Raw genomic sequence first — 13,000 nt, forward strand, 5'->3', positions numbered from 1 at the left:
AGTTACTAGTTATCCTGTACGTCTGCTGATAATGCTGTTTGTGATATCATCTTTATAGCAGGAGGATGATATTATTTCCCGAATATACAAAACATCCCCCTCCGGCTGCGAAGCGGATACTATTCCCGGAAGTGACTCCAAAAATGCGAATTCAGCTACGGGAATATAATTGAAAATATTCCTTTTTGTGTGCGTTTTTAGGTTTTCATTGGTGATCTATATTCCCATTTTGTTGTCCTGTTACTTCAAGTTTGATTAAAAAACACCTTGAATTTGCCATGAATAAATTTGGATACGTTACAAGCACTTTTACAAGGCCTCGTACATGGGGGTATTAAATCGAGAAGGGGGACAATGGAATGAATCAGAATTACTTTCTTGTAGGAGCAAGCAGAACAGAATAAATAAAATATTCAAAAAGTGTTTGAAAGAGCCTTTTAGACGTAAGTACAAATGACACAAGATCAACGGGGTTTGCGTGACATCGTCGTATGGGGTTTTGGTGTAGGTGTTGCGGCTACCATCGTTATTCGACAGTTTTGAAGGGTTGCCAGAACATTCAGTAGCGTTACTCACTAGCATTTCCTTTGACACCAAGTCCTAATAGACAGGAAACAACACACCGACAGTAATTATCTAGATGTAAGACGAGCTGGGGTCACATCGCATACACCGGACACTTTTCAGCGAAACGTTCATTTCTCGGAATTGCAAGTGCCGTTGACCGATGTTGTGGTGCGATGTGATAAACACACGCACTGTCAAATAATCCGAGGTAACAATGAATACGATGTACATTTGACATCGGTATAACAACATTGGAACATATCCTTGCATAACAATATTCTGCATCGATTTCATTGACTCGATTTATGACTGACATTAAGTTGCCATATCTCAAGAAGGGGCGTGTCCGTCTGTTTCTGAGTTTCGTATATTTTGAACAAGCGTCGGGGTGGGGGCGATGTGTGTAGTTTACGAAGTAGTGTGACCTTCGACGGTTGGAAGTTAAACTCGGGTGAACCCGGTATTCCCTTGACCTGATAGAACTCCGCGCCTTGGAGTGCGACCTGTACTACTGCAATTTGTGGAAGTGCCATTGGTTTCTGTGGAAGCATGACGCTTGGGTATCTCAGGGGAATCGAATTTGAATTAAGTCTTTGGGCGGTGATATACATTCCTGTGTTCACGCTATGAGTAGAAATAAAATTGTCGATTTTCAAAAAAACTAAGACGGTGAAATTTTTTTTACACAAGAGCTTTTAAATTGAGCCCCCACAAGTGGTAGACCATAAAATTATTGACAAAAAATTGAGAGCCGGAATTTTGTACCCGAAGCGCGATCTCCCTCAGTGTGATATGATTTCTTTACATGACAAAAGCGAATTTGGAAAGATATGTACAGCAGCACAAAGTTGACATGTAACTTTAGCCTACTCTTCCAACATAGTTAGATACACGTGCCTACTTTGAGTCCGTCGATCGATTCCAACCGTCGAAGACTTTGTCGAAGTTACCAATTTGAAAGAATGATGTCACTGGGTCAGTGGTTGAATACAGCAAGTCATTAAGGTGTGACGATTTTTTGATGTGTAATCGTCATTGCTTGTGTTCTGAATTTTTAAAGTTAAATGCCTGTTAATTGTAATGATTTTTGCTCCGATAATGGAGCCAGGCAGAAGTTATTGTCCTTGAGATACACTTTTTCAGTAAACATATCCGATGGGGCGATGACTGTTAGACCTCGTGTTCCAGACCTCAAACACTTAACTCCTGTTCTTGACCTCAAACACTTAACTCCCTATCTTAATGCACTTGTAGCATCCGGATATGTTTGTTGTTAGGGACTTGTTTGAGGTCTTAACAGACGCTAAAGGCACTTAATGTCAGTGCAGTTTCATTTGAAATCCGTGAGTGCCAGAGTTACGTCAACAATCCTGTACATATATAAACTTACAGCATTGTACAAAGTATAATTTCAAGCGAAAGTCGAAGTCGTGTTTTCACCAAACAAAAATCAGATTATACTCTATTTCTTCCCAAAATGTCACTTCAGGACAGATTTAAACCTATTAAACGTCTTTAGTCTACATTTGACCTCATTGAAATAAGTGAGCACACTTTGACGTCATCGGTTCGCAGCTATTCCACTTATTGAATGTTGTCTGTTACTGTACACCATCTGACCTTTGATATCATGCGGGATGTGACCTTTGACGTCATCAGTTTACGGCTATACCACTTCTTTAATGTTGTAAAGGGTAGCAGGGAGGGGGATACCCCACTCCTAAGAAAGAATTCTTCTGAACATGTACCATATTTCGGAGCAATTCATTCACGGTTTAAAAACCGGGAAACTGCCAATAGGTCGTGGTAATCAATTGAATACAATCTTTCCATAAGGGCTGAAGGGGTAGAAAATACACGAGATTGACCATAAGAAAACATCGAAGGCACTTCAATCCGTAGAGCCTAGAAGGCAATTACAGCGAAGTAATCTTATGTAGGTACTAAAGCCCTGAAGAGAAGCAGGCGAATTGTTATTGATATCAGTCAATATATTGATGTCTGTCAATGGCAACTTGCTAAAAACGTACGAACATACTGGAATGTTGTGTAAATTGTCGAAGACAAATAAGGCGCCGTAAAATAATTCTTGAATTGTTTGCCGTCCACGTGCGGGTAGTTTTTTTTGCCGAAATCTGCAAAAAAACACAGATTGTCTGTTCGAAATACAGCGATGACACACTCAGAGTGCCATCATGCAGCAGTAAAAACGCAGATGTCGTGGGATCATTTCAATACAAATCAAACTGGCAACATTTTACAAGTGATATAGCCACAAACTGATGACGTCAAATATGTGCGTACTTATGGAAATGAGGTCAAAGGTTACGTTCTAAAAGGGGCGATAAATTATTTTGGGGGTTAGGAATAGGGGCTTGGAAACTTAGGGGGAAATGATTGAAAAGAAGGGTCCCAATGTTATACCATCTTCACTGCTTTCCCTCATTTTGTAGTATCCTATTACTCTATAATGATTTGAAAGTCTTTTACACATTTTCCTTCTTCTATTGAATTTATGCCTCTGCATTGATTGCTTTATTGCCTGTCTTTATTTTCCTTACATTGACGTGTCCGTTGTGCATATTTGTTATTGTTTGAATATTTTTTTTTTTCATATCATTGGTGTATTTGTACAGTTAACGCATAAAATTGTCACTTTTTAGGGTGTTCTATATGTTTAAAACTTTGTGTTTGATATTTATTATCGAGTTTTGTAATTTGCTGCTTTTTTTTACAATACGAAATGTGTGTGTTCTGTTTTTGACAGGATAAACTTTTATATAAAAGTGGTTCATCGATCAATATGTATGAAATGCAATATTTCATTGCTACTGTAGATGAAAACGTGAACAATAATTCGTTGGATATGCCACGGAAATAACATAAAAATTCCACCATCGACGAAGTGAATTAAGTAAAGAAGCAAACGAAATTCGCTGCCAATATAATGATTTAGGGTGCATATATTGTCACTAGCACGAACTTCGTCTGGTTTGTGCATTCCCAGTGTCACACATCAGCGGCAGTGGCCTCCTGAGTTGTAAACGTAGGCGTGATATTAGATTTTAGACCGTCTCAAAACATTTGGCATAATAGGATGTTATGTGCAGAGTTGCAATGAATCGATGAAGGGGACTGTAAACTTGAAGAACAGAGAATTGAAATATGTTGAACAAGTAAAATCCACGCCTTAGCTTTATCGCCGAAACGCCTCTGCTACATGAACTCATAAAAGTCTATAAAGACAAGAATAGTAAACAAGTTGAAAAAGTCTGAAGGTGTTAAGCCAATCCAAGTTCGCATGCATGGCATGCATCCACATGCCTTAAAAGGTGTTGGTTTGGGCGAAGGTTTGAGGATCCAAAAAATGAAGACAATGATTGGCGATGAAATGAGAGAACTGAGGAGACTTGGACAACGAAGAATAAGCCCCCTATCATTCATCGGAATAATATTGGAACCTGTAGGAACAAATCGATTGGCAGGATTGGCAATACGTACGCCCGTCAACAGACATTAAAAAAGCAAGCACAAATATCGCGACCTATGACTCCAATCACCAAATGTTGTCACTGTGTCGACTCAAGCTGTATTTAGATTTCCGGAGCTTGAATTCATTTTAGATGGGTTTTACATCCATGCATTCATAAATTTCCATATACAGCATTGCCAAAGTCTATTTGGAGGCATTATCGCAAAGACAAAGAAAACAAATTTGTGGACAAAAAATTAAACCAATCAATAACAGAGTTTGAACTAATGTACAGGTGTGATTTTCGGTCTGTAGAAGAAGTAATGCAAATGAAAACATACAAAGATTTTTGGCCGTCATATTGATTATTATTTGCATTTGAATGAACTCTGAATTCTGTTATGTAACTATGTGCCGTCTTTGGCAACGGCTATATTGAAAAGGGGTCAATATGGCCATTGCCGTCGGGGTCAGTTTGTACATGACAACAAATTTGATGAATAAAACGTTAGAGGGGACATATTGTACCCGGAATGAGACGGAATTATTACCGCGATCACATGAACTAACTAACCCTAACCCTAAAAAGTCTGTGATGGTCTTCATTTGCTTGATTTTGTGTTGGGTGAAGCACAGTGGGAGCCAGAAATTGGGGTTAGCTGACCAAATTGTCGGAACTCCGCTCGCTTCGCTCGATCCGTTCCGACAATTTGGTCAGCTAACCCCAATTCCTGGCCCCCACTGTACTTAAGCCAATACAAAAATAAGCAGTCGGAGATTGTGACAGTGATTTGAAGAAAGTGCAAATTTATATTATTTTAACCTTATTAGTTAGTCGGTGCCGCAATTACGGGGGCGTCTGTGTTTTGTGTACGGCGATTTTGACGCCATCAGTTTGTGGCTATACCACTTGTAAAATGATGCCAATACAAATCAAACTACAATCGTAAAAGGGCGCATCAGCTGCTGTACGTAGTGTACATCTGCACGTCCTGTTGTAGCGGACTAGTATCCCGACTAGTACCGTACGGTCGATCGACCGTTTCAAAAGTTGATTTCCCCCCCTCAAAGTTTTCATGTCGGCGAAAGGGCGTGAAATTGTTTTGGTCCCCATAAAAGATAGATCAAAAACAATTCTTGACTGATTTGGCTTCAATAAGGAACGGAACTGAATTTCCATCAGCTTATACGAGATTGATTACATCATAGTACAGTTGCTTTATTAGCTTTTAGGCACCGGCCCATTGCTTGGAACATATGACAGAAAATATTACATATCTTGATTACACCAAATGTTATCCAATGTAAGGAAAAGAAAAAAGAAAACAAGTCATCGAACGGTGCATTGATATATTGAAATCACTTTTATGCGGTTTGTCGAGTTTTTTCGCATAATTTTGTGAAAACAGTATTTCCTATGTAAAACAAATCTTCTTTTTTAAATCCCAAAGTTGTTAAGTTGAAAATAGTTCCGGTTCACTTTCAGTCAAATGATGACTATGCGGCCCACGGAGTCGCCGTCGAGTTACCATTGAATCCTATGGAGCGCGCGACTTTCGATATACGAGGCATGAAATAAATTATGTAGGACAACAAAAGCACTGGCGGCGCCTTTTAATGATTGCTACCGCTGGCGAAACTTTCCAAAATATCGCCCTTTCCATCATTCTTAACAAGCAAGATAACTGCTCTCCATTTGCAAAAACACACAATAAGGCAAAAATGTGTTTTAACTTGGCATATAAATGTGTCATTGCATTCCAAGAAAATCATGAAGTTGGTTTTCTAAAGCGAAGTTCACGCAAATCGATACGCTACATGCGAAAACATTCATGTCCCTTTCGTTCAGTCACTTTTGTAGTTACAGTAGGTTTAACTCTCTCCTACTTTTGGGTGTGGACTATATGTCAGTCAAACTTCTGAGACGCATTCTAATCATAATATGACTTTTGGGAGAGGGGATATTCGATACTGCCGCGGACTGAACAGCAACAGTGTATCAATGCCGACAGTTGGATGTCACTATATTTGTAATTCCTCGCACTGTTTATCCTGTACGTCCAAAGATAATGCTGTTTGTGATATCAAAATAAATGCTCTTGCAGGGGTGATATTATTTCCTCAATATAAAAGGCATCCTCTCCGGCTACGAAGCGTATATTGTTCCCAGACGTGACTCCAAAAACGCGAATTCAGCCATGGGAGAGATACATTCCTTGAAAATTATCCGTTTTATGTCTTCACTAGTGATCTGTATTCCTAGTTTGTAGTTGTCTTATTTCAATTTTGATTAAAGAACACCTTTAATATGCTAAAGAGTAATTCGGAAACGTTACAAACACTTTTACAAGACCTTGAACTAGTGTATTAAATTAAAGTTTAGAAAATAATTTATTGCATTGTCCCCGTTCTCGACTTAATAATCAAATCGAGAAAGGAGACATAGAAATAAATTGTTTTCTTGTACTAGAATAGGCACGAATTACAAAAAAAAACAAACAGAATTGTCAAAATGGAATCTTAAAAATATTGAAAAAGCTCTTAAAAGGGTCTTTTAGCCATAGACCGTTTTTAAGGTCTATGTTTAGACATAACTACAAATAACACATGAAATCAGCTGGAATTAATGTCATCGTCGTATGGGATCGTGGTGTGTTGTTGTTGTCATCGTTATTTGATAGTTGGGAGGGTTGCCAGAACACTCGCGTTACTCACTAGCATTTCCTTTAATACAAGTCCGTGTAGACAAGAAACAACATACTGACATTAATGATCTAGATGTAAGCCGACCTTGAATTTTATCGCATATACTAGTCACTTTTCAACGAAACGTTCATTTCTCGGAATTGCAAGTGTCCTTGACCGATGTTTTGGTGCGATGTGAAATACACACGCACTGTCAAATTATGCGAGGTAACAATATTAATGATACGATGTACATTTGACATCGGTATAACAACACTAGAACACATCCTTTCATAACAATATTCTGCATCGATGTTTTTACTCTATTTATGAGTGACATAAATTTGCCATATCTCAAGAAGGGGCATGTCCGTCTGTTTCGGAGTTGCGTATATTTGAAACAAGCGTCGGGGGGGGGGGGGGCGATGTGTGCAGTTTATGAAGTAATGTGAGCTCGACGGTTGCAATTTAAACTCGGGTGAACCCGGTATTCCCATGACCTAATAGAACTTCGCGCCTTTGAGTGTGACCTTTACTACCTCAATTTGTGGAAGTAGGATTGATTTCTGAGAAAGCGTGACGCTTGGGGATCTAAAGGGAATCGGACTTGAGTAAAGTTTTTATGCTGTATTGCGTTGGAAAAAAATGAAGAACTTGAGTTGAGAAGAACAGTGTTGTTACGGAGGAAATTTTCTCCACGCCATTAAAAACGATCTAAAGAAGGAATTTCCCTAGGCTTTCTGTGTCTAATCTTCCGTTTTTTCAAAGTCTGTTTCCAGGTTGTTGTTAATGTATGATTTTTGCTTTCTTTAAAATTGTCAATGGTTTATGAATTACAATCATGCGGGACGCATTGCTTGAAAGACGGAAAGTGTTGCGGAGAAAGTTTATCCCACACAAAGATTAATGAACCTAGCGACCATAGACACCAGCAAAATTATTAATTAAAACAACAAGATCTCAATTCATATTAGTCGATATGGATTCAAACGTTTTATGGGGATGTTTACGAAGCCCAGACGAAAGCATGAATATGTTTGAATTATTTTAACAATAATGAAAGTAGTCAACACTCAATAATATTAAGGAACAAGGGAATTTCATGTGATGGCTTTGCAACCTGTCACAGTGACGTTTGAATATTAATTGTGATAGGTAAATTTAACCAAGACCTGAATTGATGTTTATTATTAGATGTATGATCAAGCCACACCTTAAGATAACGTTATGTTTAAAATCCCATTCTAAAATAATACGGGAAGATGTGTACGGCAGACATAGAGGCAAAATAATACGAGAGGAATACAGCAAACAAAGTAAAAGTTACAACAGACAGGACAGAACGACCAACAAGGGATCCAAGACGTTAAGACCATAGGAGAAGCGTATCTTGGGCGATGGCACCTGTCAAGCTCATCTGTTGCGTCTATGTATAGTAACGAACTCTGACGTTTAGTCAATACTTTGAAGACTCTCTGAGTACCTCTCAACAGGCCAAGACGAGCCCACCAGAAAATAATCACAAAAACCCGAATAGTAACACCGTTTGAAATTTTTGCTGGGGTTTTGAAGATTGACTTTGGAGCATTATTCCGCCCCCTCCCTCTCCCCGCTTAACTTGGAATTATTTTTCAACTGTGCGAATTCTAGCATTTTTTGTGCGTGAACGAGCCTTTTTTTCTAGTGTACGCATGCCCGTGCTGAAATGTCTCCTTTTGGTTAAGGTAGGATGCACCTCAAACATGAAAGACTTACACTTTTGATCAAACTTTCCACGATGAAACTTTAAACTATCCTTTCACCAAATCAAGAACAAAATCAGAGGTCACCGTGCAAATTTAGGTACTAGAAATTATTCAACATTTACCGATCTTTGAAACTCAAAATGGCTGTAATCCCTGTGTTTATTCAATGAGGAGTAATATTTTTTTTTCGATAAACTTAGACGGTGAAAATTCTACAAAGAGCTTTAAATTGAATCCCCCACAATCGGTAGTCTAGAGAAGTATTGACAGAAATTTGACAACCCGAATATCTGTCCCCGAAGCGCATTCTGGGTAAAGATGATTTCTTTGCATGATGACAGGACAAACGTAAATTAGGAAAGAAATGTACAGCAGCACATAATTGACATTTCGATGTATAAATGCAACTAACATTAATGTAAGTGTACATACAACTGAACTGACAGCAATATAAGTAAGTGTACATGACACATACGTAGATTGTGTTTATAGGCTGAATGCTAAATATTTCAACATGGTGTAAAGCAGGAGATTGGAGATAATACAAAAAGGCAAAACTACTGGAAAGGATCAATTTTATGTGTGTAATAGTTTTGCTTGAGGATGTACGATCAGAAAAAATTGTAACCGTCAAGTTGTTGCACTTCTGAATTAGGGATATTTGAATTCTTGTATCTTAGAATAATCAAAAATTAAAGAAAACAGATAAGGTCACTATACTTGATTTTTCTGCACACATACGATGAAAAGTCGCCGTTTGTCACGAAGATCACTTAAACTCAATATATAACATCAAAACCATTCATTTCAAGTTCATGCAGTGAAGGTAGTGTCCACATTCTCATCGTACAATGATATGAAATTAAGACTTTGAACAGCAAAGATTCTAATTTAAATGAAGAAGTTTGTGAATAAATGATAGTTTTTTATTTTTTACTAAATTTGTCATTATTACACCCAAAATTTCAGAGATTAAAATTTTTATTTGATGGAATATTTCGACTTCCAGTATTTTCAATTGTTTAAAAATCAGCATCTAGGTCATTATGTCTTGAACTTTTTCTAATATGTTTTGGTAGGTCATCGTGCTCACATTTTCACTCGTAGGAAAAGTGTAGCCAGGAATTCACAATTTGCATATTCTCGCATGATCACCATTTTGAGTGCCCTTCAGCTACTTCCATTTTCTCGAGTCGGCTTAGACTGATAAATCCAAAATGTCTACTGATGCATTTAAAAGGAATCAATTTAAGAAGTATCCTCAGGAATATGGCTGTACAAACTGCTGACATTTGTATAACCACTACAGAATATTCATGTGTGCGTAAAAGAAGGTTGTGTCAAACATCTGGTAGCAGAGCTGCGCAATATATGTTTATGTTTTCTGCGCGTTCATCTCTAATAAATAGTCGACTATATGATACTTTGCGAGACTTGAATTTTTTTATTATATATTATACATATGGGTGATTTGAAATTTTGGGAGGGCATTGCCATTGAGGAGGGGTCGGAAAAAATAAGATTTCAATCGCGATTGCTCCAGCCCCTCTCACCCTTATAAGTGAATGTTGCCCCTAAGCTAACGTTTCTCAAAACAGGAAGAAGCGGGTCTCTACACCGGTCAGAGTTCAAATCTCTTGACATCACCCCAAGATCAGAGGCCGTCCTCGAATCGAATCGATCTTGAAATCCAAATCAAAAAGACAAACTCATCCTCAAACTGTTGTTCCAGTGTTACTGAACATTAATATGTACATTATTTCTGTTGAGAAATCTTGTGCAGAAATAGCTACTTCTTAATTCCTTGACAATAAAGACAGACTTTCATCTTGTCAGTTCCTTCCTAATATCCTGTGTTCGCTGGTCTCGGCGCCAAAATCAATGTGTGGCATTGTTAGGTGAAGTAGGTACGTGTACGTTTTATGGAGACAGAGGCGGTGGCTTTATTTATTTCTTCAAACTGTATCACTCTACATCTACGTTGAACTACTCTTACAATTACATAGTGTATCAGTAGTTGGGTATGAAACACCATGAGATACATATCGGTGAATAGCAACTATATTCTGTGATGTTACTGACAGCATACCTGAATTGTAAAAACGTGCACGAAAAAGAAAAAAAGAAAATCGACGGTTGGGGCGCTCGTCACTGAAGCGTAAATGTTAGCGCAAGCGCTCTGTGACAGCTTTACCTTGTTTGTATTTTGTATAGGGTCTGAATTTCGAAATTTAGTTCCGGTTGGGTTTCATGGGCACTCTTCGAGGTCATATTATAGTTTCAGGAGAAGACAGCAAGATCGCTGGCGGCGCCTTTTGTTTGCTGATTTTTGCTAGCATTTTTGACAAGCAAGATAACTGCTGTTCATTAACAAAAATACGCAAAATAAGACAAAATGTGTGTTTTCACTTGACACATTAGATGTGCATGCCAAGAAAATCGTGGACAAGGCTTTCTAACGCGAACGCAAATTGATGCGCTACGAGGCGAAAACATGTCCCTTTTGTTCAGTCACCTTCTGCAGTCACCGTATGATAAAGCAAGAAATTTACCTTTTTAAACTAACAATTCTCTAGTGCTTAATAAGCTCAGAACCCCCGTAAATTATACATTTTCGAAAAGCGTAGATATAGGGAAACATTTTGCTTACCATAGTGTCACCATTGTTTACATAACTATCACGTGACAGGTAATTTGCATAACCTTTCAAAAATCGGTTTTCCCTATGTTTTGTTTCAATTCTTTCAGATGATTAGCTGAAATTTGTATGAGTGCAAGCTGTCCTAAGGATCTTCCAAAGTATGTCTCAGAATTTCTTTAAACCTTCTTAAACAATTTTTATGCCAGAAAAACTTCCAGAGCAGTGAATATAACCATAGTTGATTTCTTTAAAATTGTTCTCCAAAAAAAACTAAGCAAGATATAAAAAATCTTAGACACGCTTTGGAAGAGCAATTTGACAGCTTGCATTCAGGCAAGTTTGAGTCAGATATTTTGAAGTATTGAGACAAAACATAGGGAAAACTGATTTTTGAAAGGTTATGCAAATTACCTCATGACAACTTTTCCCCACACAGACTTAGACGGGGTGGCTGAGACCAATCTCTATTGAAATTGGTCTTAGCCACCCGTCTATTAAAATTCATGAGTTTACTTTTCTTGTTTACGTACATACCTATATCAGATGGAAATCTGAGGATTTGCGATTACATCAGGTTGACAACCCCCCACACAAGAGCAATGAATGTAAAAAGTGTGAAAGAGGCTCCCACCTAACTATCCAAAATGTTTTTGTGTCGAGTCTGTGTTTGATTCGTTTCAAAAATGTGTTCCTACATTCTTATCCGATTGTTTGTGTTAACAAAAATGTTTGTTTCGCCTCGGATATTTGTAGGGAAGTTTGGGTCAGTGTGTACGGTAATGTTTTGTTTGTGTGGGGAAAGCTTATGGCGAGACGCATCGGACCTATTGTGTTACAGAGTTGATAGAGTGGCCCTTTGACGCTTGCGTTTCGAAACCCGAGAGTGGTTTCTCATCAGTCGCAGTGTAGATTCTTTCCTTAGTTTGTGTTTGTGAAAAATTATTTTAATGTATTTTAGTGGTCTTGCTCTTCGAGTAGCGAGGCAAGTATATTAATGTTTGGGTCTCGTTGTGAGTTCTCGTTGGTGGTTCAGTTTGTTTGTTCTATGTTTCTTTACTTCAGTTAATTTTGTTTTGAATAGTGTGTCTTTTAGAATTTTGCCGAGGTTTGTGAATTTTTAGGCAATAAGTACCACTGCGGGGTACGACTTTTATGTTTTCTTGATCAAGATACTTACAAGTATCATGATCGATGTGTTTGTTCTCGTACATTTTGTTTAATAGTTCGTGTACTTTGTTTACTGTTTGTTCTGTGTCGTCACTGGCTAGTTGTGTATAATACTTAGTGTTGCGTAATTGCCTTTCGCATTCGTGTACGTAATCTTTTGTGTTGACGAAGACAAAACCTGACCCTTGTCAAAGGTTTTTTATGGTAATTTGTCTACTGTTTGCAAGCTGGTTTATCGCGATTCTTGAAAGGGTATCTCTAGAAGTGCGAGTTTAGCAGCTTCAGATAGCTTTCAGGTTTTTGTAATTTTTGCTGTTCGTGGAGTCTAATTTGACTTTTCTTTGAATTGGTGTTGTTGCGATTGTTCGTGTCTCATGATGTCTCCGGTGTTTGGCTTAATTGCTAATGAAACTTTTAATGTTAATTGTTTTCCAAGTCAACTATCCAAGCATTTTAAGAGGGGTGATCAAAAGGCCAGAACAGCCAATTTGACCAACCGGGTTCAAGAACCCGGGAAAGGTGTTTAAAGTGTGCGATAGATGTGTTTACGACATAAACATTACGAACAGTAGGATTAAGATAGGTATGAATAATCCAAAGTGCCCAGTTTCTGTGTGGGGAAAAGTTGGAATGCTGTCACGTGATAAATATGTTGAAAATGGTGACACTATGGCTATCAAAATGTTCCCCTATATCTAGGCTTTCAGAAAATGTATACTTTAC

The sequence above is a fragment of the Ptychodera flava genome, chromosome 11, assembly GCF_041260155.1.
Source record: "Ptychodera flava strain L36383 chromosome 11, AS_Pfla_20210202, whole genome shotgun sequence".
Lineage (NCBI taxonomy): Eukaryota > Metazoa > Hemichordata > Enteropneusta > Ptychoderidae > Ptychodera > Ptychodera flava.